Raw genomic sequence first — 22,971 nt, forward strand, 5'->3', positions numbered from 1 at the left:
CGCCACAGATCAAAGGACATCTTCAATGAAGCCATCCCAGCCGATGCAGGTGATTACCCGTCGGCCGACATCTCCTCGCGCGCCTAGCACCAGCCAAACCGCCTTAATCTGAACATGCACCAGACAAAGTCGATGAAAAGATGCCAATGAGCCTCAGCAGCCGAGAACAAAACGCGGGAACACCTACTGCACAAGAAGAAACGCGAAAAACAGAGACGGAGCGCGGTAAAGACTGTGAAGCCACAGGATTCACACACAGTGCGCCGTGTTTTAATGAGTACTCTTAGTTTATTATATATATATATATATATATATATATATATATATATATATATAATTCTCTTAGTTTTGTTTTAGTTTGTTAGTTATGAACAGTGAAGTAGCACCAAAATACAATTCTTTTAGTTTGTTTTAGTTTGTTAGTTATGAACAGTGAAGCAGCACCAGAATACAATTCTTTTAGTTTGTTAGTGAATTTGGAAAAGAATAAAGTCATTTGTCAAGCTCTGTTCACTTTGGTTCGACATTCTTCACCTCTCCCCACCTGAGCTCTCTCTCTTTCCCTTCTCCGCTCTAGGAAGCCGTCGCCTCAACCAATAAGGCTTCAAATCTCCACCAGGTGCTTCCCTTTCTATCATGTTTTTTATTTTTAAAATTTACGTCTGCGTTTTCATTTATTTAACTGAAATTCTTATCCAGACAGATAAATTCGATTTTAATAAGTAATTTAAAAAGATATATAATCGGATTGATGAAATCGCTGCTCGTGAACGCAACTCGAAGAAAGGCACGATCAGCCGATTCTACTGTGGGTGGAGCACTTAGTATGGTCAGGGTTATTGTGTTGTATATTCAAAGAAAGACGTGCTTGTAAATTTGTTAAGTTGATTCTTATCAGTCTGCTTTTTAGAGTTGATGATAACATGAAATATTCATTGTTAATGCTCGTTGTTTTCTTCTTCTTTTTCCTAGATTAAAACATCCTAGACAATCTCTTTGGGATGGTTTAGTGTTTCTGGTCTCTTCATCTTCTATTTGTGCTGTGGTATTTAGTCTGCTGATATTCATTGGGGATTGAAAGGCCTCGTTTTATGAATTTGTTTTGTATTCTTCTTATTTCTTTTAAAAAAAATCCATTGCTGATATTTTGTATTTTCCTCTTTCTATTTACACTATTTGCTTTGAATGGCCGAATACCAGGATCCTAGCACCTTGGCCTGAATGTTTGTGTATATTTGTTATGCATCCATATTTGGCTGAATTCTTTAATAAAGTACATGATATTAGACTGAATAAACTGATATTCTATTTTTCATGTTCTTGATGTGCTTTTGTCGTTCCTGACTTTCTTTTTAGGGTTTATTCTAACATGCATTGGTTGGCCCACTGTCCTAGGCAGAGAACCTGTCATGGACACGAGTGATTGGAGAATTCAATTGCGGCCTGACTCACGGAAAAGAATAGTCGACAAAATGTATGTGCAAGTGCTGCAAAATAGTAAATTTTTTGTTTATGTTGCTATTCAATTTTTTACTCACATTTTAATAAATTTTTTAAAAATTAAAAAATTAAATAACTAAATAATAATAATAATAAAAATAAAAATTTACATGTAATGATAACATAAAAAATTAAAATTAATATTAAAAAAGCAATGTATAAAGGACATAATTATTGAATCATATATAATTACTGCTGCAATATATAAGTAACCCTTGGCTTCTTCTCCCTCAGCCGCCAGCCACAACCTTTCCTTTCCTTGCTCACCAGCCTTTCCCCCCCGAGCCAAGGAGAAGCTGCCCCCTTCCTTTGAAAGCCGACCACAACACCACCCTCTCCTGGCCGCTCTCTCCTGTTTCGCCAAGAGGAGCGGCCTCCTTCTCTGAAACAAAACGCGATCTCCCCCCACAAAACAGTCGCACTTCCCAGCTGGCCACATACCCATCGGTCCCCGTCTCTTCCACCATCGTCAACCACAACAGGTCTTCCCTCATCTGCCCCGACCAGCCTCCACCAAAACCAACTCCGTGTGAAGCCACCACTTAATTAATTGGTGGAAGACAAATATTAGTGGAGTTGTTGGCATAATTAGGTGCCATGATTTATGGCATAATTTGTGGCATAATTGGTGCCATGATTTATGGCATTTGTCCCCTCACTCTTGCCTATAAATAGGCAATGCCTTCAAGCTTATTTTACACACCAAGTTAGAGAAGAAGAAGAGAGAGTGAAGAGAGAGTAATCCCACAAAGTTGTGAGGTATTTGTGAGAGAGTAAGTGAGGTGTTTTCTCCTAGTAATAGAGAGATTCTTAGTTGTTCTCCTATTATTTGAGAGAGGTTGTAATTCCCACATTACTTAGTAAAATCCTTCTATACTTGCCCGTGGACGTAGCCAAATTGGGTGAACCACGTAAATTCTTGTGTGTCTCATTTCTCATTTTATCCTATCTCTTGCCTTTTATCTTGTCGGGTTTGCATGCCAGTATCCTAACAGTGGTATCAGAGCCTTCTTGGTTGGTGTTGTTAATACACAAAAGTCATTCGTGTATACGGTTACTATTCACGTCTACGACACTATTCACCTATACAGCACTATTCATCCATACGATACTGTTTACATACGATACTGTTGGCGCTATAGAAAATCAGTGCGGTAAATAAATACAGGCTAGGAAGTTCTGTCTAAGGAGATTGGGTTTTAAGCGGGACCATTTGTGACCCCTCCAATCTTTCCTGGGAACTTACTTAGTGAAGTATTATTTACACGATACTAGTTCTATATACGTTACAGATCGGTGAAACGGTGATAGCTGAATAGATCACGGTGAATAAAATGGCAGCAAAGTACGAGATTGAGAGGTTCAAGGGGAGCAATTTTTCATTGTGGAAAATGAGAATCAAGGCAATCTTAAGGAAAGACAATTGCTTGGCAGCAATTGGGGATCGACCCGCGGAGATCACTGATAATGCAAAATGGAATGAGATGGATGGCAATGCTATTGCTAACATACATTTAGCATTAGCTGATGAAGTATTATCAAGTGTGGCGGAGAAGAAAACAGCTAAGGAGATATGGGAGACTCTAACAAAGCTATGTGAGTCCAAGTCTTTGCACAATAAGATTTTCTTAAAGCGGAGACTTTATACCCTTCGAATGGCAGAAACCACGGCGGTGACTGACCACATCAACACAATAAGGACTCTATTTTCACAACTCACTACGTTGGGTCAACAAATAGAGGAAAGTGAACGTGCAGAGCTTCTACTTCAAAGTCTTCCAGATTCGTATGATCAGCTCATTATCAACTTGACCAATAATATCCTCACAGACTATTTAGTCTTTGATGATGTTGCAGCCGCCATCTTGGAAGAAGAAAATAGGCGCAAAAATAAAGGAGACAGAAATAGTTCAAACCAAGGAGAGGCATTATTGGTGTCAAGAGGGAGATCAACGGAGCGTGGCTCCAGTGGGAGTCAAAGGCAAGGGAGGTCCAAATCAAGAAGTAAGAAGACTGTGAAATGCTACAACTGTGGCAGAAAAGGGCACTTCAAAAGGGATTGTTGGTTTAAAAAGGGTATAGAGAACACTGCAGAGTCATCAAAACCTCAAGGATGTGTTGCGAGCACCTCAGAAGATGGGGAGGTTTTATATAGTGAAGCAGCGACAATCTCTACAGATAAAGAAGAGCTTACTGACGTCTGGCTAATGGATTCAGGAGCAACATGGCATATGACTCCTAATCGAGATTGGTTCCATACATATGAACCCATCTCTGGAGGCAAAGTGTTCATGGGTGATAATCATGCTGTAGAGATTGATGGCATTGGCACCATCAAATTGAAGATGTATGATGGCTTGATTCGCACTATTTCAGGAGTGCGGCATGTGAAAGACTTGAAGAAGAATCTTTTGTCCGTAGGACAATTTGATAGTCTTGGCTGTAAGATCCGAACAGACAATGGAATAATGAAAATTGTCAAAGGAGCGCTGGTGGTTTTAAAGGCAAGAAAAACAGTTGCAAACATGTTTGTATTAATGGGAGAAACACATCATGGGGCAGAAGCGTCAATCGCATCAGCCAGTCCTGCAGAAGAGAAGACGATGATGTGGCATAAAAAACTAGGCCATATGTCAGAGAAAGGTTTGAAAGTTCTCTCTGATCAGAAATTACTCCCTGGGCTTACAAAGGTTACTTTACCCTTTTGTGAGCATTGTGTTACAAGCAAACAGCACAGGTTGAAGTTTGGCACATCAACAACTAAGAGCAAATGCATCTTAGACCTGATTCACTCTGATGTTTGGCAAGCACCGGTTGTATCCTTGGGAGGAGCAAGATACTTTGTATCATTCATAGATGACTTCTCCAGGAGATGTTGGGTGTATCCAATTAGAAGGAAGGCAGATGTGTTCGCAATCTTTAAAACTTTCAAAGCGCGGGTGGAACTTGAATCTGAAAAGAAGATCAAGTGTTTGAGGACTGACAATGGAGGAGAATATACCAGTGATGAATTTGATAACTTCTGTCAACATGAAGGTATCAAAAGGCAGTTCACAACAGCATACACTCCACAACAAAATGGAGTGGCAGAGCGGATGAACAGAACTCTATTAGAAAGAACAAGAGCAATGTTGAAGGCTGCAGGTCTAGGAAAGTCATTCTGGGCAGAAGCAGTCAATACCGCCTGTTATGTGATAAATCGATCTCCATCAACTGCAATTGAGCTGAAGACACCGATGGAGATGTGGACTGGGAAGCCAGCTGATTATTCTCGATTGCATATATTTGGAAGTCCTGTGTACGTGATGTACAATACACAAGAAGTTAGCAAGCTGGATTCAAAATCCAGAAAATGTGTATTCTTGGGATATGCTGATGGAGTGAAGGGGTATCGCTTGTGGGATCCCACTGCCCACAAAGTAGTCATCAGCAGAGATGTCATATTTGCAGAAGGTAAAATGCAAATGGAAGAACATAATAGCATTTTAAAGGAGACTACAGCAGTCCAGATTGAAAATACTCAGAATCATACTTCTTCTGAAGATGCACCAGAGCATGAAGAGCAAGAACAAATAGAGTCTGAAACTCCTGAAGTTCGGCGGTCGACTCGTGAAAGAAGACCACCGGCTTGGCACTCAGAATATAGTACTGAGAGCAATATTGCATATTGTCTTCTAACAGAGGATGGAGAGCCATCAACTTTCCATGAGGCTATCAAAAGCACAGATGTATCTATGTGGATGACAGCAATGCAAGAGGAGATTGAAGCTCTGCACAAGAATAACACTTGGGATCTTGTTCCGCTACCACAAGGAAGAAAGGCCATTGGCAACAAATGGGTTTACAAGATAAAACGTGATGGCAATGATCAAGTGGAGCGGTATCGTGCAAGATTGGTGGTGAAAGGATATGCTCAGAAAGAAGGAATAGACTTCAATGAGATATTTTCTCCGGTGGTACGACTTACTACAATCAGAGTAGTCTTGGCAATGTGTGCTATATTTGATCTTCACCTAGAGCAGTTAGATGTGAAAACTGCATTTCTTCATGGAGAACTTGAAGAAGAAATTTATATGCTCCAACCAGAGGGTTTTGCTGAAACAGGCAAGGAGAACTTGGTTTGCAGGTTGAACAAATCTCTATACGGTCTCAAACAGGCGCCGAGGTGTTGGTACAAGAGATTTGATTCCTTCATAATTAGCCTTGGGTACAACAGACTCAGTTCAGACCATTGTACGTATTACAAGAGGTTTGAAGAAGATGATGTTTTCATCATTCTGTTGTTGTACGTGGATGACATGTTGGTGATAGGCCCCAACAAAGATCGAGTCCAAGAATTAAAGGCACAATTGGCTATGGAGTTTGATATGAAGGACTTGGGACCAGCAAACAAGATTCTAGGGATGCAAATTCACCGAGACAGAAGTAAAAGGAAGATTTGGCTTTCTCAGAAGAATTATTTGAAGAAGATCTTGCGTCGCTTCAACATGCAAGATTGTAAGCCAATTTCCACCCCACTTCCTATTAACTTCAAATTATCCTCAAGTATGTCTCCTAGCAATGAAGCAGAGAGGATGGAGATGTCTCGAGTACCGTATGCATCAGCAGTGGGAAGTTTAATGTTTGCCATGATATGTACAAGACCAGACATTGCACAAGCAGTGGGAGCAGCTAGTCGATACATGGCAAATCCTGGTAGAGAGCATTGGAATACTATTAAGAGGATCTTGAGATACATCAAGGGTACCTCAGATGTTGCATTATGTTATGGAGGATCAGAATTTACTGTCAGAGGTTATGTTGACTCAGATTTTGCTGGTGACCTTGAGAAAAGAAAATCCACTACAGGCTATGTGTTCATAATTGCAGGAGGAGCTGTGAGCTGGATCTCTAAACTTTAGACTGTTGTAGCATTGTCCACAACAGAAGCTGAGTACATGGCAGCTACACAAGCTTGTAAAGAAGCAATATGGATGAAGAAACTTATGGAGGAGCTCGGGCACAAACAAGAGAAGATTCCTTTGTATTGTGATAGTCAGAGTGCCTTGCATATTGCAAGGAATCCAGCGTTTCATTCAAGAACAAAACACATAGATGTTCAGTATCACTTTGTTTGCGAAGTGGTGGAAGATGGAAGTGTGGACTTTCAAAAGATTCACACAAAGGAAAACCCAGCAGATGCTTTGACCAAACCAGTCAACACTGATAAGTATATATGGTGTAGATCCTCTTCTGGCCTAGCAGAAACGTAAGCAGCATGAAGATGGCAAGTATAGAAAGGATAGAAGAATCACAGATGATCAAGTGTGAAGACTTGATTAAATCATCAAAGTCTTCAAGTGGGAGAATGTGAAGCCACCACTTAATTAATTGGTGGAAGACAAATATTAGTGGAGTTGTTGGCATAATTAGGTGCCATGATTTATGGCATAATTTGTGGCATAATTGGTGCCATGATTTATGGCATTTGTCCCCTCACTCTTGCCTATAAATAGGCAATGCCTTCAAGCTTATTTTACACACCAAGTTAGAGAAGAAGAAGAGAGAGTGAAGAGAGAGTAATCCCACAAAGTTGTGAGGTATTTGTGAGAGAGTAAGTGAGGTGTTTTCTCCTAGTAATAGAGAGATTCTTAGTTGTTCTCCTATTATTTGAGAGAGGTTGTAATTCCCACATTACTTAGTAAAATCCTTCTATACTTGCCCGTGGACGTAGCCAAATTGGGTGAACCACGTAAATTCTTGTGTGTCTCATTTCTCATTTTATCCTATCTCTTGCCTTTTATCTTGTCGGGTTTGCATGCCAGTATCCTAACACTCCGGAGCAGCCCTCAACACAGTGGCTCCCATAGTCCCAGCTACCGGAAGCAGGGGAGAACAAGGCAAAACCCAAAAACAAATCTGTACTGAAACAGATCTGGAAGAAAGGAAAGAAGGTCGAGAGCAAATCTAAAAAAGAAAGAAAAATTAAAACCGACTGTGTTGTGTATTTTTCTACTTTTATAGGTGACAGTGTTTGTCACTGCCGGTGAGGAAGGGAGGAAGCTGTTCAGATCCTCTGGTTTTTCTTGCGGCGGCGCGTGAACCAATGCGCTGCCAGTGGGGTGGCGCGTGAGAACCACACGCCACCACTATTCCTGCATTTGCCAGAAGCCTTCCTAGCAGTTTTCCTGGATTTTTAGGGTCTATTATGTAATTTTTTATTTGTGTGATGTGTTGTTTGATTTATTTTGAATTTTGATGATTGGTAACATGTAAATGTAAATGTGGGTGTACGAGGAAAACATAATAAAAAAGGATGTGTGTGTGTTTGTATTTTATTTTATCTATGTTTTGTAAATGTTAAAAAAGAAAAAAAGTGTTTTAATTTGTATATAATCAAATATCTCGAGGACAAATAAAGTTATGTTGTATTTCCCGTGAAAATATAAAAAAAAATTTCTACATATTTTTTGGGACTTAATAACTGATTTATTAAAGCCTTAAGAATTTGACTAATATGTGGTTTTTTTTACTTTAATTACACAGAAAATATACAAAAAAAAAAATGTTTTTGTGTGTTGCATACGGCCAATACCCTAACATGTTTTGAACGTTTTTTTTATATATAAAAAAATAAATATTTGAAGTTTTGAAAATGTCTTTTAGCATGGATTTCTTAAACACAACAAAAAATTTATTTTCTTGCATTTTATAACATGTTTGTAAAACTCCAAAGGGTATTGACCAATATTCCAAAAAATACAAAAATCTTTTTTTGGGGGAATTCATCTATTATTCACCATTAATGTTTGTATAAAGAAATCTTAAAGGGATGAATATCTAAAATATTATTGGGAATAACTTGTTATTATTCACCGTTAATGTTTGGATAAAGAAATTCTAAAGGGATGAATATCCAAAATATTATTGGGAATAACTTGTTATTATTCGTGTCGCATCCTCGCGAGTGGAGGGCGGCGTCGCTCGATTGGTTTCGGGGTCTCTTTGTTTTATTGACTAAGGGAGTCGCCACCTAGTATTATGGTCACTAGGAAACCTAACTGGTCTTTCAGAGATTCTAAGGTAAGGGACTGGTTGCGTAAAGGGAAGGTATTAGCACCCCTAGTATGCCCTACCTAAGGTAAGCTGCTTGGTGTTTGGTTTGCTTTATAATCTGCTATGGTGTTGGTGTTTTCTAATCCCATCAGTTTTTCTAGGTTTGATTCAAACTAAATTTATTAAGATAAAAATCCAAGGAAGTTCCATGTGCTTTAAAAGCTCATTTTCCCCTTAGTTTTTCAAGAGTTTGCGACTCGTAAATCGCAAGGAGGAGGGATAAAAATTTAGAAATCTAGGGTGCTTTAAAAAACCTATTTTTTTTTGTCTTAGTGTTTTATACTCTCACAGCTCGTAAACCGTGGAGTAAAAAATTGAAATGTTCTCGATTATAATCAAGGCTTCTTTCAAGGATTTGTGCGGATTTATTATTCCTAGAAAATTAGTTTGGATATTTACCACTCCGGGTTTCTTTATCCAAATATTAACAGTGAATAATAACAAATTATTCTCAATAATATTTTGGATATTCGTCCTTTAAGGATTTCTTTATCCAAACATTAGCGGTGAATAATAGATGAATTCCCCCCCTCAAAATAAGATTTTTTATATTTTTTGGAATATTGGCCAATACCCTTTGGAGTTTTACAAACATGTTGTAAAATCCAGAAATGCAAGAAAATAATTTTTGTTGTGTTTAAAAAATCCATGCGAAAACACATTTTCAAAACTTCCAATATTTTTTGTATGAAAAAGAACGTTCAAAACATGTTAGGGTATTGACCGTATGCAACACACAAGAAAACATTTTTTTTAAAAAAACCACAAGCATAGCAACTAAATACAAGAATCGCAATAAAAGGTAACCAATCCTCACATATATTCTAAAATTTACAAGAAAGCTTAAAGCAATTAAAAAAAAATCATAACTGGAGAGAAATAAAACTGAATTTAGTGACAGTGTTCATCCCCGTAAACCCATTTTAGTGACAGTGTTCATACCCACAAATCCCTTTCTTTGACAAAACTAAAACCTGCTTTAAATCCCCCATGCAGACAGCAAGAAAGAAAGAAAGAAAAAAAAGCATGCTCTATTCATGTATATAGAAAAAACAAAACCATGGCCGGCTAATCTCTCAAGAAGCAGGAAAAAAAAACGAACATAAAAGGGAGCTGATGATGAAGAAACAACAGCCCCCCTCCCACGGTTCCTTATGAACCAGAAAGAAAAAATGAAACAAGGAACCCGCAACTCTAACACAAAAAAATCTAAACTCACAGACACGGGAAGAAACAGAAGACAAGCATTCATTTTATGGCAAAAAGAAAATAGAAAACGAAAGTGAAAAGCCAGAAGGCAAAACAGTTGTTTAAACATCAAAACAAATACCTGCAGGTCTCGCTGAAATGGTTTCCTGCAACAACTGAAATAAAAACCAAGTGCACGTTGCTTTCAAAGTTTATAGCAAAACCCCCTCTCCGTCTTGTCTTTTTTTCTCCTCTTCCTTCACAGTAACTCAAGAATGCAAGAAAGAAACTCTCTCTGTTTTTCTGCGTTTTTTTCTACGGCCTCTCTCTTGCATTTTTCTTGTCTTTCTTTTCCTATCCTCTCTCTCGTTCCCTCTTTTTCTCTTATTTTTCTACTCCCTTTTTTTGCTATTTTTCTGCTCTCCTTTCTGCCGCCCCCATGGTAGGTCATTAGAGGGGTTTATATATAGTCTAACATATCTCTATTTAGAAAAAATTCAATGCATTAATTCTAGGATGCAAATCCCTGCTGATGTGCAGTAAAAAAATGCAAGAAGGAAACTGAAATATCCTTATTCCTATTCTGATTTTTAGCACTTAATTTTCATTGATCAAAGGGTGGTACAGCTCCTTTCTTTCCTTCCATAGCTGGGACTATGAGGCACCAGCTGTTTCCTTTGAAATGAATCAATAAAAACGTGGTCTCAAGCTCTCCAATCAGCAAGACAAACATGGAAACCAGCAGGAAATTTTCAGAGGAAGAAAAGGAAAGAAATCAAATGGGTAAGGGTGCATGCAAGGTCTTATTTTTCTTATTCGGTGTGGTAAAAATCCTGTCATTTATGATGATCCAACCCCCCTTTCCAGCTTTCAATATCATTCTTCAATTCAATCTCTCATTTTAACACTTTTCGATTCAGTCCTTGGTCAAAAAAAAATCCTTCGAATCAGTCCCGCGAACTTGGGCTATATCCTTCTCGCGGCAAAATTTTATACCCTCACGTTAGATATTCAAATGGGAATATCTTGAGCTTGTGATATTGAAATCAAGTGATTCAAAAGCCAAAATTCATCTACGCGTCTAGGACTAAAACTTTGATGAAGAAGTCGAAGTGAGATAAAATCTTTTTACAGAACAGAATCTAGCAGTAATTTGGTTGGTCGAAAGGGATCTCCGGGTCTAACTCAAAAACTGACGAATGCCGAGAGTCCTGATATGGCTGAGAGTATGAACTAAGAACAAAAATCACAAAAACTAGACCAAAAATAGAGTTTTTTAGTGCAGACTCGGGTCAATATCCTTCTCGCGGCAGAGTTCTCTACCTTCACGTTAAATATTCAAATGGGAACATCTTAGGCCTCTGATATCGAAATCAAGTGATTCAAAAGCTCAAATTCATCTACGCGTCTGGGACTACAACTTTGATGAAGGAGTCGTAGTGAGATAAAATCTTTTTACAAAACAGAAACTGGCAATAATCTAGTTGGTCAAAAGGTTCTTGATCTGACAATACTGAGCATCCAAATCTGACTGAGAATTTGCTCTAAGAAAAATGATCCCTAGGACCTAATAAAGGTGTACATCAATTTTTCAACATGTAATGAGTGACAGGATATACCTAGGATGGTCAGATATGGTACGAAACTGAGTCAGAATCAGAGCTTAAGTTGCAACCAAAAAATTGCGACAGCAGCAGAACTATTTTTTTAGTGCAAATTCTGAGGGATTTATTCAACCTTAAAGACCAGATAAAAAAGAACGAATTTAGCATTATGAAGACTCCTGATCAACCTAATAAAACCTGATGATTTTGGTAGTAAAGGGGAAGGATAAAAAGAGCAGAAAACAGCTCAAACAAGGTTTGAAAAAACAATATATTTCTTTCTGTGCTTTTGTCAATCTTTTGGCGAATATGAGCTAAACTCCTACACTGTGTTCAAAAGAGGTATACACCGTCTCCAGCACGTGGGGTCCAAAATTGCGTAACAACAGTTGCCCCCTCTTTACAATGCTTACGAAGCAAAACTTGTCGAGCGCTTCGCATAGTAAGTGTTGTAAAGATAAACCGTCTGATCCTGCTAAATCTCACTGCTTTTCCTAAACAATGGTCTCCCTATCAGATGACCTGCCTATTTAAGATTCTAGAAAAATTTAATTTTTTTTTTGAAATGGTCCGATTATCGGGTGACCTACTCATCCTAAAATTCTTGGAAAACTCCATGTTATCCTAAGAAATGGTCTCAATATTAGGTGACCGGCACATCTTAAAATTCTTAGAAAACTGCACGCTTTTCTAAGAAACGGTTTCAATATCAAGTAACCGGCCCCTCTTAAAATTCTTTAGAAAACTCCACGCTTTTCTAAGGAATGGTCTCAATATTGGGTGACCTGCCCATCTTAAGATTCTTAGAAAACTCCACACTTTTCTAAGAAACGGTCTCAATATCAGGTAACCGGCCCCTCTTAAAATTCTTTAGAAAACTCCATGCTTTTCTAAGGAATGGTCTCAATATCGGGTGACCTGCCCATCTAAAACTTCAAAAGAAAACATCTTACCTCGAGGAAATAAAGCAGTGCTGGTTCACAATTCCTATCCTTTTCCGTAGTTTCGTTGACCTGAGATTTTGGACCTTAGCGGTTTTCCCAAAAACTTGGAACTATTTTGGCCTTCGTCACACCTTCTCCTGCCAGGTTAGTGTTATGACAATATAGCATGCATGTTTTTTTGTTACCTATTTTGGAAACATAGGTCCCCCTTTCTGTTGTAGACTTATTGAGCTCTTGTTTCCATTTGTTTGTCCGACTTATCCTCTTGAAACATAATATGCTCCACGCGCTATACTTCTTATCCTCTTGGTGAAGAGAGATCTTTGGTTCCTTATGGGGCCCTTTCTTGCTCCATTGAGTATTGTCTTTTATTATTATTTTAAAAGGAAAACTCAAAAGATTTGGTTTTGATCATGAAAACTGAAACTTTCAATGTGATTGGCAATTCTCATAAAAGATGCTTTTTTAGAAGTTTTTATGATGATACCCCTTTGGGCTTTGGTTCACTATAGACCCCTATGTGCACTTCGTACACTTCTTGCCCCCAGTGTGGTGTGCATAAATATGCCAAGTTTAGATTTGATTTGGTTCCCTCCAATTGATGGAGTCATTTCCTTAGTCATGTGTAAGAAAAGAGTTTGTTTAAGTAAAAGATTTCAAATGCTTCTTTGGTAAAGTTGATGATGACAGATTGCGGCTATCCTCTTTTCACTTATCAGATTCAGCGACTCATATCTAACTTTTGCCCATTCTACCTCTTCCAGCTCAGAGTCTACCAGTACTCTCAATGAGGGGATTTCCACTTCTAAAGGCATAACCGCCTCTATTCCATATACCAATGTGTACGGGGTGGCTCCTGTTAAGGTTCGGACTGCGGTGCGATACGCATAAAGGGCAAATGGCAACATCTCATGCCAATCCTTATAGGTGACTACCATCTTCTGAATAATCTTTTTGACATTCTTGTTAGCAGCTTCTACCGCACCATTCATCTTTGGTCTATACGGCGAAGAAATGGAATGCTTGATTTTCCATTTAGCGCAGAGTTCTATTATCATCTTGCCATTGAAATTCTAGGCATTATCGGTTATAATCTTTTCTAAGGGACCATATCAATAGATCAAATCTCTTTCCATAAATTTCTTTACCATATTTTGCCTCCACGTCATCGAAACATCTCAACAAAGTTTTGTCAGATGATTTCTTATACAAAGTTTCCCTATCAAGATAGAAATCCATTGCCAACCTCCTCAAAGTCTTCTTGTTGATTTTTGGATGCCCCCATGGGATATGTCTGGTTTTGGATGAAATTCTTGATATCATAGTACCAAGGGTTTCCATCTATTTCTTTTTCAAACTGAGCAACAATGAGCTAAGTTATTTCTTATATCAATGTGTATCGGTTGTACCTTGTGCCCAAAGTCTATTCTAGCCATAGAAGCTGGCGTGACCAAAACATCAGAATGGTTTCCTTCCCTTCCTAGATGGGTGAACTTTATTTCCTCAAATTCTCTAGCCAATTTAGACAGGTATTCTTGGTAAGGTCTCAACTTCTCGTCCTTGGTTTGCCCTTTTCTATTCACTTGACAAATAATCAAAATCAAGTCTCCAATACACATCTATCTTTTTGATGTTGAGCTCCAATACAGCCTCTAAAATCGAGAATGCAAGCTTCATACTCAGCTGTGTTGTTAGTGCACCCAAATTGCGACTTAACTGAAACCGGATACTATTTCTTATCAGGAGAGATTAGCACTGCCCCCACTCCGTTACCAAAGCACCATCAAAGTACATAATCCACCAATCTGATTTCCCTTCCTCGACTGAAAGCAACATCTTCGTCAGAAAAATCAAATTTTAACGGCTCATAATCTTCCACAGTATGGTTAGCTAAATGATCGGCAATGACATTCATGGCTTTCCTTATCATATATACTATGTCATACTCAGCTAGTAGAACTTGTCATTTTGCAATTCAGCTTGATAGATAGGGTGGATTTAGTAGGTACTGCTTGATTTTCTTGAAAGCTTCTTCACACTCTTATTCCAAATTCCAAGATTCTTCTTCCTTAACAATTGAAGATGAGGTCATAAGTCGTGGTTAATTGAGATATAAACCGAGCAATGTGATTCAACCTTCCCAAGAACCTCCTTGCATCCTTCTTAGTCTTGGGAGTTGGCATGGATTGAATAGCCTTTACTTAACCAGGGTCCACTTCTATCCTTTTGTCACTCATCATAAATCCCAATAACTTCCTAGATTCCACTCTGAATGAACACCTTGCATGGCTAAGCCTTAACTTGCCTTTCAAATAATTCCTTTAATATTTGGACATGATTCTCTCCCTCTCTAGATTTAGCAATCATGTCATCCACATATACTTCAATCTATTTGTGCATCATGTTGTGAAATAAAGTTACCATGGCCTTTTGGTAGGTGGCCCCAACGTTCTTTAACCCAAATGGCATGACTTTATAGCAAAAGGTTCCTCATGGTGTTATAAAGGTTTCTTCTCATTATCCTCAAGTCATTTTTATCTGACTGTAGCCCAAAAATCCATCCATAAAGGAATATGTGGAGCTACATGCTACATTGTCAAACATATCTATGTGTGGTAGACAAAATTGTCTTTAGGGCTAGTCCGATTTAAATCCCTAAAGTCCACATAAAATCTGATTTTATCTTCCTTTTTAGATACTACAACTATGTCGGACACACATTGTGGATACTTGACTATTTCTAAAAAACCAGCATTCCACTGCTTTTCAATTTTTGTCTTTACCTTGATCAAGACATTCAGATTGGTCCTTCTCAATCCTTGCTTAACCGATTTGCATCCTTCTACTAGTGGTACCCTATACAAACCAAGCATATCTTTGTAGGACCAGACAAAAACATCTACATAATCTTGGAGTAGTGTAATCAACTCTTCTCTTTCTTTAGGGGTGATTGAAGTCCCTATCTTCAGTTTTTCTCTTATTTTTTTTTCGTTGCCCGCATCTATGGTTTCAAGTTCCTCTTTAGCGGGCCTCCAAGCTTGTTCATGTTGTCCTATTTTTATCCCATTCTTCCTCTTCTACAGCTACTATGTATTCTTTAAAGTTTGACCATTCATTCTCAATGTAAAATGCAGGTGTTTGTTTTGGAAGATCCACTTTGAAAATGAAAAGTGATGTGTAAAAACATCAAGATGAACTTTTAAAAATGCACGATCTCATTAAAGGGAAAAATTTGTCTCAAAACATTTGCTCGAGCAAACCGATTAGGTGCGCATCATCATTCTAAATTCCTTCAAGCTCTTTTTAGTACTAGGTGTGACCTTTCATCATTTTTCTTAGTCAAGCGTTGTGGATTCTAGAAAGGGGACCTATGTTTCTAGGTCTGCAGATGCGTGTATAGATGCATAAGAAAATGCATGATATAATGCATGATTGTGATAAGAACGTATTTGTATATTGGGTATGGATGCAGTCTTCTTGTGAACGAATAATAGCCATCACCTTATAAACATAGATTCTCTTGTCACATTGCTAGGAGTACTGCCTTTCAAGTCATTTGCTTGAATCATATTCACGAAGAGACAGATTTTGCATGAGAAGATGGGTCAACGCCCTTTTCATTAATGCTTGATAAGTTTGTTACATTTATAAAAAGGAAATACAAAATATATTAATCCCTTTCCTCCACCAACTCTCTAGCCAAAGTTAAAAAGGCAAAGTCGCGGTTCTCAATCTTCCCTAGAAAGGCATCGGTTTCAGCTAGGCTTCGGCGATAGCAAATGATGTCCCCTCTCACATTTCGCGCATTGATTCTAATAATCCGAGCATGTGCAACAGCTTCATCCATTTGCTCATCTCTCTTGGTCATCTTTTTTATTAGCAATATATTGGTTCTGTTTAAAGCAGCATTGTTGGCGTCGATTTGATCTTTGTGTTTTTCCATTGCTACTAGCTTCTTGTCCAAATACTTTACCTTTTCACGTTCCTTGTCAAGTTTTATCCTCATAACTTTTATCTCATTCTTCTTAACCGCTAATTCTGTTTCAACAGCCTCAAAGCCTTTCCTTTTACTTTCTTCTTTTGCAATCCCTATCGAACGACTTTCCAACTCCATATATTTCTTGTTCAAATCTTCATACTTCCCAATCCTATCCATCAGTTTGAACTGGACTTGTGTAAATTTTTCTTGGTAATATTCTGCACTTCCTTGACAATCGTTAAAGTCAATCTCCACTGCTTCAAGTTCAGAGCAACTTTGCATCCAATCCAAACTCATCCCTCTTAGCTCCTTCTCACTTCTTTCCCTAGCAATCTTCTCCTCACCTAGCTTTAACTCAAGCTTTGTTATTCTCGCATCTCTAGATTATATTTGCTCATCTAGAAATGCTCTCCTTTTATCCCCTTCCAGCATCATTTTTTCCAACATTGTCTTGTCTTTTCTACTTTTGCTCAACTCTATCCGAAGTTTTTCCACTTGTCTTCTCAACTCCTCTTCATTATTGACCCTTTTCCTCTTGATAGGCTCTTCTATAGTTTGGGGAGATTTGACTCCTACACAAGGCATGGTTGAAGCTGCTAAGTCTCTCCATCTTGCATATCCTTCACTTTCACTTGGATCCTTTAAACCTTTTATCTCAATCAAAACCAGATGCTTCTAATCTTGTTTGGTGATCCCAAAACTTCTTGTGCAATGGGATCTTTGAACAAACCAAAGAATTAAGCAATTCCCAAAGTCCTTGGAACAAACTGCATGCCCCCAAGTTGCCTTACCAAAAGGGCAGGAGCATAACTCACATAACCTGTAATACCTACCAATGGCACCCAATGTCTTTGTCCACAATTCATCAGGACTTTCATTGTCCTTACCCATGGGGCTCTCCACTTGAAATCACTATTAGGCAAACCTTTTAATTTGTCAACCCAACCTTGGTTGTCCAGATTTCCCTATTCTTCTTCTTCTACTAACTTCAAGGGTCTTTGGGTGAACCATAAAAAATTATTGAAAACAAGCTTTTGTTTTGATATGGCTAACCATCCAGATATACAATAATTTCGTACGGCATCTCATTGCTTAAAACTTCTACCCTTGCAATTTCCACCAAACATCCGTATTTCCTAAAAAATGCATCCTTATCTACATTCTGAAAGTGAGTCATTAACTTGTTCACCATATTCATAATGCAATTCAGGTTCTTGGTTGGTGACAGTTTCTTAGCATCGCTTCTAAGGCAATCTCCTTTAGTCAATTGTGACAGTTCAGAATTTTTCCCATATTCTATGATGGAAAATTTTAGCAATGGTGGCCATTTCGTTCACAAGTTCTGGAATTCAAAATGCCTTGGGTTTAGACTTGTTTTGATGCAAAAGATATTATGGAGCATACAACCTAAAGATAGGTTCTAGTTCCTTTACGTGAGAGATAGGGCAGGTTTACTACTTGGTCTCTAAAAAAGGGTCTCTTGTTGTCCCAGTGATCGCCCTCGTAAAGGCAATATGGGGGTTCAGCAGATAGTGGGATGGCACATGTAACAATTACTATCAGTCTAAACACTCAACAAAGAGTTGGGGTTTACACAAACTTAAACCTTGACTCAAGTCATAGGTAAGCTGCTAGTCCCCCACTTAACTTAAAGTTTAATGTGTGTGCCCTCAAGAAGAATAATAATGAAGTGATGCGTGACCATACCATGTATGACAAAATATAAAGATGCATGCTAAAACTTTTAAACAAAGTATCATTCATAATAAAAAAAACAACAACACATGGCATAATAAAAAAACAATTACCAAGCTTAGTCCAAGGGTCCCCAGTGGAGTCGCCATCCTGTCGCACCCTCGCGAGCAGAGCGCGGCGTCGCTCGATTGGTTTCGGGGTCTCTTTGTTTTATTGACTAAGGGAGTCGCCACCTAGTATTATGGTCACTGGGAAACCTAACTAGTCTTTTAGAGATTCTAAGGTAAGGGACTGGTTGCGTAAAGGGAAGGTATTAGCACCCCTAGTATGCCCTACCTAAGGTAAGCTGCTTGGTGTTTGGTTTGCTTTATAATCTGCTATGGTGTTGATGTTTTCTAATCTCATCAGTTTTTCTAGGTTTGATTCAAACTAAATTTATTAAGATAGAAATCCAAGGAAGTTCCATGTGCTTTAAAAGCTCATTTTCCCCTTAATTTTTCAAGAGTTTGCGACTCGTAAATCGCAAGGAGGAGGGATAAAAATTTAGAAATCTAGGGTGCTTTAAAAAACCTATTTTTTTGTCTTAGTGTTTTATACTCTCACGGCTCGTAAACCGTGGAGTAAAAAAATGAAATGTTCTCGATTATAATCAAGGCTTCTTTCAAGGATTTGTGCGGATTTATTATTCCTAGAAAATTATTTTGGATATTTACCACTCCGGGTTTCTTTATCCAAATATTAACAGTGAATAATAACAAATTATTCTCAATAATATTTTGAATATTCATCCTTTAAGGATTTCTTTATCCAAACATTAGCGGTGAATAATAGATGAATTCCCCCCCTCAAAATAAGATTTTTTATATTTTTTGGAATATTGGCCAATACCCTTTGGAGTTTTACAAACATGTTGTAAAATCCAGAAATGCAAGAAAATAATTTTTGTTGTGTTTAAAAAATCCATGCGAAAACACATTTTCAAAACTTCCAATATTTTTTGTATGAAAAAGGAACGTTCAAAACATGTTAGGGTATTGACCGTATGCAACACACAAGAAAACATTTTTTTAAAAAAAACCACAAGCATCGCAACTAAATACAAGAATCGCAATAAAAGGTAACCAATCGTCACATATATTCTAAAATTTACAAGAAAGCTTAAAGCAATTAAAAAAAAATCATAACTGGAGAGAAATAAAACTGAATTTAGTGACAGTGTTCATCCCCATAAACCCATTTTAGTGACAGTGTTCATACCCACAAATCCCTTTCTTTGACAAAACTAAAACCTGCTTTAAATCCCCCAAGCAGACAGCAAGAAAGAAAGAAAGAAAAAAAAGCATGCTCTATTCATGTATATAGAAAAAACAAAACCATGGCCGGCTAATCTCTCAAGAAGCAGGAAAAAAAACGAACATAAAAGGGAGCTGATGATGAAGAAACAACAGCCCCCCTCCCACGGTTCCTTATGAACTAGAAAGAAAAAATGAAACAAGGAACCCGCAACTCTAACACAAAAAAATCTAAACTCACAGACACGGGAAGAAACAGAAGACAAGCATTCATTTTATGGCAAAAAGGAAATAGAAAACGAAAGTGAAAAGCCAGAAGGCAAAACAGTTGTTTAAACATCAAAACAAATACCTGCAGGTCTCGCTGAAATGGTTTCCTGCAACAACTGAAATAAAAACCAAGTGCACGTTGCTTTCAAAGTTTATAGCAAAACCCCCTCTCCGTCTTGTCTTTTTTTCTCCTCTTCCCTCATAGTAACTCAAGAATGCAAGAAAGAAACTCTCTCTGTTTTTCTGTGTTTTTTTCTACTGCCTCTCTCTTGTGTTTTTCTTGTCTTTCTTTTCCTATCCTCTCTCCCGTTCTCTCTTTTTCTCTTATTTTTCTGCTCCCTTTTTTTGCTATTTTTCTGCTCTCCTTTCTGCCGCCCCCATGCTAGGTCATTAGAGGGGTATTGTTGGGGATTTCGGCTCCCCCATGCGCGGACCGATGGTGTACTGATATTTGCTCATAGGAGGGTAAGCATATTGAGACATAATATTTACGTGGTTCGGCAAAACCGCCTACATCCACGGGAGAGTCAATATTATTAGAGATAGATAGAGAAAGGGTTACAACACACATGAAGGAGGAGGCTCACTTCACTCAAACTCAACTCCCATTGCTCTCACACACTGCTGCACAAGGCAGCAGGGCTGCTGCCCTTGGCAGCTACTCCCTCTTTCTCTCCTCACGTATCTCTCTCTTGTTCTCTACATCCCTCTCATTTGCTCTCACAAAATCATGCCTCTTTTATAGGCATCCAAGACATCTCTTCAACAATGGCTGCACATGAGTTGATACATTTGTCAATGGTGGGTGCAACTACCATTGACAAATGGTAATCCTACTTCTTAGGGTAGGTTGCTCATTTATTGCCCATTAATGGCAAATCCTAACATATATATAGTCTAACATATCTCTATTTAGGAAAAATTCAATGCATTAATTCTAGGATGCAAATCCCTGCTGATGTGCAGTAAAAAAACACAAGAAAGAAACTGAAATATTCTTATTCCTATCCTAGATTTTCAGCACTTAATTTCCATTGATCAAAGGGTGGTACAACTCCTTTCTTTCCTTCCATAGCTGGGACCATGAGGCACCAACTGTTTCCTTTGAAATGAATCAATAAAAACATGGTCTCAAGCTCTCCAATCAGCAAGACAAACATGGAAACCAGCAGGAAATTTGCAGAGGAAAAAAAGGAAAGAAATCAAATGGATAAGGGTGCATGCAAGGTCTTATTTTCCTTATTTGGTGTGGTAAAAATCCTGTCATTTATGATGATCCAACCCCCCTTTTCAGCTTTCAATATCATTCTTCAATTCAATCCCTCATTTTAACACTTTTCGATTCAGTCCTTGGTCCAAAAAAAATCCTTTGAATCAGTCCCGCGAACTTGGGCTATATCCTTCCCACGACAAAATTTTTTGCCCTCACGTTATATATTCAAATGGGAATATCTTGAGCTTTCGATATTGAAATCAAGTGATTCAAAAGCCAAAATTCATCTACGCATCTAGGACTAAAACTTTGATGAAGAAGTCGAAGTGAGATAAAATCTTTTTACAGAACAGAATCTAGCAGTAATTTGGTTGGTATGGCTGCGAGTATGAACTAAGAACAAAAATCACAAAAATTAGACCAAAAATAGAGTTTTTTAGTGCAGACTCGGGTCAATATCCTTCTCGCGGCAGAATTCTCTACCTTCACGTTAAATATTCAAACGGGAACATCTTAGGCCTCTAATATCGAAATCAAGTGATTCAAAAACTCAAATTTATCTACGTGTCTGGGACTACAACTTTGATGAAGGAGTCGAAGTGAGATAAAATCTTTTTACAAAACAGAAACTGGCAGTAATCTAGTTGGTCAAAAGGTTCTTGATCTGACAATACTGAGCATCCAAATCTGACTGAGAATCTGCTCTAAGAAAAATGATCCCTAGGACCTAATAAAGGTGTACATCAATTTTCAACATGTAATGAGTGACAGGATATACCTAGGATGGTCAGATATCATACGAAACTGAGTCAGAATCAGAGCCTAAGTTGGAACCAAAAAATTGCGACAGCAGCAGAACTATTTTTTAGTGCAAATTCTGAGGGATTTATTCAACCTTAAAGACCAGATAAAAAAGAACGAATTTAGCATTATGAAGACTCCTGATCAACCTAATAAAACCTGATGATTTTGGTAGTAAAGGGGAAGGATAAAAAGAGCAGAAAACAACTCAAACAAGGTTTCAAAAAACAATATATTTCTTTCTGTGCTTTTGTCAATCTTCTGGTGAATATGAGCTAAACTCCTACACTCTGTTCAAAAGAGGTATACACCGTCTCCAGCACGTGGGGTCCAAAATTGAGTAACAACAATTCGCTGTTAATGTTTGGATAAAGAAACCTTAAGTGGTGAATATCCAAAATAATTTTCTAGGAATAATAAGTCATCACATATCCTTGAAAGAAGCCTCGATTAGAATCGAGGACATTTTAATTTTTGACTTCACAGTTTATGAGCCATGAGTATGAAACACTAAGGTAAAAAGAGGCTTTTAAAGCGCTCTGAATTTCCTTAGATTTCTGAATCTTTGTCCCTCCTCCTTGTGATTTACAAGTCGCAAACTCTTGAAATAGTAAGGGAAAATGAGCTTTTAAAGCACATGGAATCTCCTTGGATTTCTACTTATCTCATAAATCATAGGTTATAAATTTAGTCTAAATCAAACACAGATTTCAAGAGATCTGCATTGGTTCTCCTTGGTACTTTGTAGACATATCTAAGGGTGTGATCCACATTGACCAAGGGTTCTTTCTTTTTAGACCTCGAGTCCAAGTTTGTTCATCATAGTAAACTTGTCCTAGGAAAACTGATGGGATTAGAAAACACCAACACCATAGCAATTATAAGGCAAACCAAATACCAAGCAGCTTACCTTAGGTAGGGCGTACTAGGGGTGTTAATACCTTCCCTTTACGCAACCAGTCCCTTACCTTAAAATCTCTAAAAGACTAGTTTAGGTTTCCTAGTAACCATAATATTAGGTAGTGACTCCAAAGAACCAATCAAGCAAACAAACGAAAAATCGCCATCGGACGCCGCGCGGGGGACGTGCGACAATTTATATGAAAGAAAAGGAGAATGGCAAAGGGTGAATTAAAATCAGCAGGATTGCCGTTAGGCAACCTCAAGTATCACACACCTCTTTTTTTTCTTTAGTTTTGTTTCATCTTTTCATGTGTTTCTCACGAGAAGCAAACTTGAGGTAACATAAAGTGCTGGGAAGTAATTTTTGTTGGAATTTCTTGTGTAATCTCTTCTTTTGATGATGACCTCTTGGATGGCTGCATGAAGCTTGTTCCGCTTTTAATTTCAAGGTTAATCTATTGCTATGAGCATATGCGTTTCAATTTAA

General features: G+C 38.0%; 1 protein-coding gene across 1 annotated transcript in view; it reads left to right on the forward strand.

Annotated features, from left to right (window-relative positions):
* Window positions 1-1,400: 1,400 nt before the first annotated feature.
* The window catches only part of LOC133701741 (mediator of RNA polymerase II transcription subunit 15a), a 124,324-nt gene continuing 102,753 nt past the window's right edge, over window positions 1,401-22,971 (forward strand). Inside the window, exon 1 of the mRNA XM_062125804.1 lies at window positions 1,401-1,474. The gene's annotated coding sequence lies outside the window, so the exon portion shown is untranslated. The remainder of the gene's footprint in view (window positions 1,475-22,971) is intronic.

This window comes from Populus nigra, chromosome 8 (assembly GCF_951802175.1).
Source record: "Populus nigra chromosome 8, ddPopNigr1.1, whole genome shotgun sequence".
Taxonomy (NCBI): domain Eukaryota; kingdom Viridiplantae; phylum Streptophyta; class Magnoliopsida; order Malpighiales; family Salicaceae; genus Populus; species Populus nigra.